Raw genomic sequence first — 7,500 nt, 5'->3', positions numbered from 1 at the left:
TCTTCTCTTCTCTTCTCTTCTCTTCTCTCTCTATCCCAACATCCGTCTATTAGTCTTCTTTTCTTCTTCTCCTTCATCCCTCATCCCCCTCTCCATCATCCTGAAACCCCATCAGACCGTTTCTCTCTTTTTTCTTGCTCTCTCTAGCCCCCTATCTGTCTATCAGTCTACTTTCTCTTCCCTTCCATCCATCCTCCCTCTCTCTACTGGCCTGAAACCCCATCAGACCCCATCAGACTACTTCTTCCCCTCTGCTTATTCTCTCTCTCTTTTCTTGCTCTCTCTAGCCCCCTATCTGTCTATCAGTCTACTCTCCTCCTTCCATCCTCCCTTCCTCCCTCTCTCATTTGGCCTGAAACCCCTTTAGACCTCTTCTCTCACTCGTTTCTTGCTCTCTCTATCCCCCCATCCGTCTATCAGTCTTCTTTTCTCCTCCATCATATCGAACCTTCCTCCCTCTCTCCTTTGGCCTGAAACCCCATCAGACCGTTTCTCTCACTCTTCTCTTCTCTCTCTATCCCCCCATCTGTCCATCAGTCTACTTTTCTTCTCCTCCCTCCCATCCATCCGTCCTCCCTTCACTAGACTGAAACCCCATCAGACTGCTTCCTCCCCTCTGCTTATTCTCTCTATACTCTTTCCATTTCCTCTCTCCTTCTCTCTATCATTCTTTCCATCCATCAAGATACTCCTCTCCTCCTCTCCTCCTCTCGTCAATCCCTACCTTTCTCCTCTCATTCTCCATATCCTCCTGTCTATCTTTAAAGCTGCTCCTGTCCTCCCCCCTCTACTCCTCTTCTCTCTCTCTCCTCTCATTCTCCATATCCCCCTGTCCATCTTTAAAGCTGCTCCTGTCCTCCCCCCTCTACTCCTCTTCTCTCTCTCTCTCCTCTCATTCTCCATATCCCCCTGTCCATCTATCGGGCTGCTCCTCCCCTCCCCCCTCTCCTCCTCTTCTCTCTCTCTCCTCTCATTCTCCATATCCTCCTGTCTATATTTAAAGCTGCTCCCGTCCTCCCCCCTCTCCTCCTCTTCTCTCTCTCTCCTCTCATTCTCCATATCCTCCTGTCCATCTCCATCTTCTCCTCCCCCTCCCCCCCTCTCCTCCTCTTCTCTCTCTCTCTCTCCTCTCATCCTCTATATTCTCCTATCCATCTCCATTCTTGTCCTCCTGCTATTCTTTCTATCCTCCCATCGTTCCATCTATCAGGATACTCCTGACCTCCTCTCTGCTCCCCCCCTTCTCTCATTCCCTCCTTCTTCCTCTATCCTCCCATCGTTCCATCTATCAGGATACTCCTGACCTCCTCTCTGCTCCCCTTCTCTCTCTCTCCTTCTTCCTCTATCCTCCCATCGTTCCATCTATCAGGATACTCCTGTCCTCCTCTCTACTCCTCCTCTCTCATGCTCTCCTTCTTTTCCTCCTGGCATTCTTTCTATCACCCTTTCCATCCATCAGACTACTCCTGTCCTCCTCTCTACTCCCCCTGTGCTAATTCTCTCTCTCAGATGTGTCTACCCCTCCTTCCCCATCCCTTTCTCAGTCTTTAGGCCAAAAACCTGCTAAACCTCTCTTCTCTCTTCTCTTCTTGTTCTCTCTCTCTCTCCTGGCATTCATTATATCCTCCCATCTTTCTATCCATCAGGCAAGTCCTCTTCTCTTCTCTCCCTCTCTCCTCCTTCTCTCGTTGGCCAGGTTTAGCAGTATGTTTTTAATTCCAAATTAATAGTTCTGAATTAAATAGTTCAGAATTAAAAAATGATTCTCATTCCAGTTTATTCATTCCAGTCTCATTTTCATTTAATTCTGGATACAGGTCTGGGGCAACAAAAAGCATTTTGATTGGACAGAGGAGTGCAGGGCAGGCGCTGGTCGGGTCTGGTGGGTCTGGGTCATCGCCTAGCAACTTGAGTGGAAAGACTGGATTTATTTAGCTTGTTAAAGTGGAAATGATGTTTAAATGATAGTGGAATAAATTATTCAAAATTATGAAAAGAGAAATAAACCACCAACTCTTTCCGGAATGAAGTTTAATTCCTATATTGTTTATATATTGTGTTTACATTATATGATGTTTTCAAAGCGGAATTAAGTTTTATTTTGAATTGTATTGAGTTATTACAGAATTGAATGTCCCTGTCACGCATCTTTCTATCTCTCCATTGCTCTCTTCTTCCATCCCTCCATCCCTCCACCCATCCCTCCACCACTCCATCTCTCTCCATCCCTCCACCCATCCCTCCATCACTCCATCTCCATCCCTCCATCCCTCAATCCTTCCACTCCATGCCCACACCTCTCCCTCAGGTCTGTCCAGAGGGGTTTTCAATCACTCGACTGGACCGCTGCGCTGAGACCACGGGCAAGGAGCAAGGAGGAGGGGTGTGTCTTATGATAAATGACCGATGGTGCAGGACAACTGTGGTGAGGAAAAAAATATGCACCCCGGATATTGAACTTTTGTCCCTGTCCCTCAAACAAATATTTTTGACTATTGTGTATATACACCCAAAAGCTAATGCAGACAAAGCAGCCGAGGTGATCTACAACATCACTCAGGAGTTTGACGAAATTTCCCCTGATGCACCCAAGTTTGTATTGGGCGACTTTAATAACTGTACACTCAAACGTGCGCTGCCCACTTACTCCCAGTATGTCACATGCCCAACAAGAAATAATAAGGTCATAGACTTGTGCTATGGATCCATTCCCAAGGCATATTCATCCTGTGCAAAAGCACCCCTGGGTAATTCAGACCACAACACTATCCTGTTGAGACCCACTTATAAGCAGGTTCTAAAACGAGTTAAACCTACTGTTAAGCAGACTCAGGTGTGGCAGGAGGACAGTGTGGAGACCCTGAGAGGGTGCTTTGAGTCAACAACATGGAGCACCTTTGAAAACTCCTCTGCCGACCTGCATGAGATGACCGAGGTCATTTCAGGTTACATAGACTTTTGTGTGGAGACAGTGATTCCCAAAAAGACCAGCAGGGTGTACCCAAACAATAAACCCTGGGTCACAAAAGAGTTGAAGGGGGTATTAAATGAGAAAAAGAGAATATTTGCTGTGGGAAGCAAACAGGACATGAAAGAGGTGTAAAGGAAAGTCAATAAGGAGATCTACAAAGCTAAATGCCAGTATAGAGACAAGGTACAAGAGACTTTAATGGCTGGAGATTCGCGGTCTGCATGGGTGGGCATTAAGTTGATGGCAAATGCCCCATACAAATCAAGCAAAAGTGCAGAACAACAAATAGATGATAGAGCTCAGTATCAGTTGGCCAATGACTTGAATGATTTTTCCCCCCGCTATGAACATGTGGCCAAAGATGGTGATTCTATTTGGCAACAGGAGGAGTTACAGGACAATGGGACTGTGGGGATATTCACCATTAAGGAGGACACAGTGCGGCGGGTGTTTGAGAGGACCAACATCCGGAAGAGTCCTGGGCCTGACAACATAGGAGGCAAGGTGCTGAGATACTGTGCAGCCCAATTGAGTGGGGTCTTCTGCTCCCTTTTCCAACACTCATTGGATACTCAAGTGGTCCCACGCATTTGGAAAAAGTCACACGTGGCCCCCCTTCCCAAAGTCCCTCATCCATCAACCCCTAAGGACTATAGGCCCATTTCCCTCACCTCACTTGTAGTCAAATCATTTGAGAGGATTGTGAAGACACACATCATCAACTCTTGCCAGCAGGCCCTGGATCCACTCCAATTCGCTTATAGGCATGACAGAGGAACAGACGATGCTATTTTCACACTCTTGGATTATACAAACCCCAACTCCGATGAAGTTGGGACGTTTGGTAAACAGTGAATAAAATAAAAATGCTATCATTTTCAAAACATTCAATCTATTCATTAGATGGAGAATAGTGAAAAGACAACATATTAAGTGTTAAAACTGAGAAAAAATATTGTTTTGGGGGACATATGTACTCATTTCTAATTTGATAAATCCAACACGTCTCAAAAGAGTTGGGACGGGGACAATAAATGGCAGCAAATGTCGAGGAAGACTAAAAACAAACAGTTAACAAAACTTAACAGTTAAATACATTAACCGATGAGATGATTTTATATAAAAAAACAGTGTTAATTCCTATCTTGGACATGATTTCACCAGCTTAAATGGTGGGTGTATTCCTTGTCATGTTTTGCAATGTTTTCCTTTCTGTAGTGCTTACAGTGTGACAGGTCTTGACCAAAAACCCACCATTTTATCACCTGCTGGTCCTTATGATGGAGCCAAACTGTTAAAACATAGTAGAGAATGCAATTTGACCTTACTATGTGGCAGTAATCGAAGATCTCCCTTCAAAATATAATGCATGAGTGGCTTTTCATGCTGTTTAATACCCATTTATACCATTCAGCACTGTATTTAACTCTACAGATGAGTGAGAACATCTTAACCAATGCACTACTGCACCCGCATGCCATCATGGAGGCTGACTTTTGAAGCTAGCACTAACACAAGTTGGATGGTCCATTTTTACTGTAGCACAGGATGTGCAATGCTCTATTATTGTCAAAAAGAATAGACTTCTACAACTTCTGCTGACTTCTGTAAGCAAAGGACAGTTTCCCATGTCTTCTGGGTCTATTTCAAGTGAGCTCAGGTGCTTAGGAGAATGTTACACCCCTGTATCATTTTCATGCATTAGGCATTCTTAATATGGTCAATTTTCAATAGCTCTAGCACTCCAGGAATTAGAGTGAGACTGCAGCCAATATATATTTCATGATGTCATGAACCTATACAATGATTTTATTAACAAAAATATGTCTTATATACACTCAATCGTGGTAAATCAAAGGGAATTCAAAAATGTATGTAATAACTATGGTAATTATTCCCTTTGCATCTTTAATTCTGAGTGACTCAGCCTCTCTGTGATGATCTTATACCTGGACACCTATATTGTCCGTCAGTACAATTCATTTTGAAATGTTCTTCTTTGTTGTTTAATCTTATTTGGATGTTTACTAAATTTCACTGATCCCCGTCCCAACTCTTTTGAGACGTGTTGGATTTATCAAATTAGAAATGAGTACATATGTCCCCCAAAACAATATTTTTTCTCGGTTTTAACACTTAATATGTTGTCTTTTCACTCTTCTCCATCTAATGAATAGATTGAATGTTTTGAAAATGATAGCATTTTGATTTTATTCACTGTTTACCAAACGTCCCAACTTCATCGGAGTTGGGGTTTGTATTTATATGCATCTGGAAGGCGCTAAGACACATGCTCGTGTCCTTTTTGCTGACTTCTCTTCAGCTTTTAATACTATACACCCACACGTTTTAGCTGAAAGACTGAAAAAAGACTTTTGTTGCACAGCAGGTGAAGGTAGGCAACATCTTGTCAGATGTGCGACTTACCTCTATCGGAACTCCACAAGGTAGTGTTCTCTCACCCTTGCTTTTTATTTTGTATACTGACAGCTGTCGTAGTAGTCACCCTGGCTGCCACATAATTAAGTATGCGGATGACACAGCCGTGGTAAGCCTTCTGAACCACAATGAAACCACGCATGGTCCAGTACTGGAGGAATTTGTCAACTGGTCGAAGAGGTCTAACCTGCACCTCAACATTTCAAAAACAAAAGAGATTATCTTTGATTTTAGACAAAAAGCATTACCAACTCCCCCCTCAATTATTGGAGGAGAGGAGATTGAAGTGGTGACTGATTATAAATACCTTGGTCTGATTATAGACCACAAGTTGTCATGGGACAGTTGTGCAGATGCAATTTACAAAAAGGGTCAACAACGTTTGTATTTCCTAAGGAAACTTAACTTTTTTAATGTTGACAACACCATTTTAACCTTATTTTACAAGTCTTTTATTAAAGACTCTCCTATGGTATGGTATGCTGGTATGGTCACTCTAAAGTGACGCACAAAAGTAAACTGGGTAAAATTGTTAAAACATGTGGGAAAATAATGGGGCGTCAGCAAAATGAGCTTCATAAACTTTATTTAGATAGATTAGCAAAGAAAGCGGATAAAGTTTGTACTGACACTACCCACCCCCTCTCAGTTAAGTTCCAAACACTCCCTTCAGGACGCAGGTATAGATACCCCAATATTAGAACCAATAGAGCAAAGAACTCCTTCATCCCCATGGCAATTAACGAATTGAACAAGATGTGGGAGATACATTCATGACATTATGGACTTTCATATTGGGTTAATGGATGCATTTGACCAGTGGTCTGTATTTATTACGTATTTATTTACATAGTAACTATATGTTTAGCTATTTATTGAGTGTATTTGTTGTACTGTATGCGTTTTTATTGTAGGCCTATATGTTTTTATGCCATTCATTCTGCTGTGCTGTAAATCAAATTGCCTTTTAAAGGACATTAAAGCTTTCAAGTCAAGTGACTCTCTCTTGCTCAGAAGGCACTCTCTCTCTCTCTCTCCTCCCTCTCTCTTCAACTCTCTCTCTCTCTCCTCTCTCTCTCTCTCTCTCATCCCTCTCTCTCTTTCTCTCTCTCTCTCCTCTCTCATCCCTCTCTCATCGTCCTCATTAGTATTGTGCCCGTAGTGGAGGGTGTACATTCAAGAAGCCAGAAGCTACTTCTGAGAACATGGAAAAGGAACACACACACACACACACACACACACACACACACACACACACACACACACACACACACACACACACACACACACACACACACACACACACACACACACACACACACACACACACACACACATAAACGCACACACACACACACGCACGCACGCACGCACGCACGCACGCACACACACACACACACACACACACACACACACACACACACACACACACACACATAATAAGTTTCCGCTCCAATGTCATCGTGCCCCGATGCCCCTTACTCATCTCCCCTCGATCTGTCTACATCTCTTTCTTTCATCCCTTTCTTCCTTTTCTCCTTTTTCATGTCTTCCATTCCCCTCTTTTTTTCATTATTCCGCTTCCTCCATTCGCTTTCTTCTTTACTTCTTCCAATTTCTCTCTATTCCTTTCTTCTATTTCTTCTTCCGTTTTGTCCATTCCTTTATTCCTTTCCTCTTGCATTTATTCTATTCCTTTCTTCTTTTCTCCTCCTCCTTCTTCCATTTCTCCTCCATTCATTTATTCAATCATTTGTTCATTTATCAACTCGTTCAATCATGGATGACCTTTCGCTGCATCGTGATATTCCCCTAAGACTTTTAGTGGCACGCACACAGACGCACGCACGTGCACATGCACACGCACACACAAACACACACACATACACTCCTTAGACTCATAGTGACTGACTAATGATGATGGTGTGCCTTCAGTATTTTGACCCCAGTAATGACCAACATACATGACTTTCTATATATACTGTATACATGTACATTATGTTATGTACATAACGTACATATAGCCGCAGGATGCATGATCTTACATATGGGTCATTCCATGTCAATTCACACAATTCCTTAGAAGCTCC

Source organism: Engraulis encrasicolus, chromosome 21 (assembly GCF_034702125.1).
Source record: "Engraulis encrasicolus isolate BLACKSEA-1 chromosome 21, IST_EnEncr_1.0, whole genome shotgun sequence".
Lineage (NCBI taxonomy): Eukaryota > Metazoa > Chordata > Actinopteri > Clupeiformes > Engraulidae > Engraulis > Engraulis encrasicolus.
The sequence above is the reverse complement of the archived record's forward strand: the minus strand, read 5'-3'. Positions refer to the sequence as shown.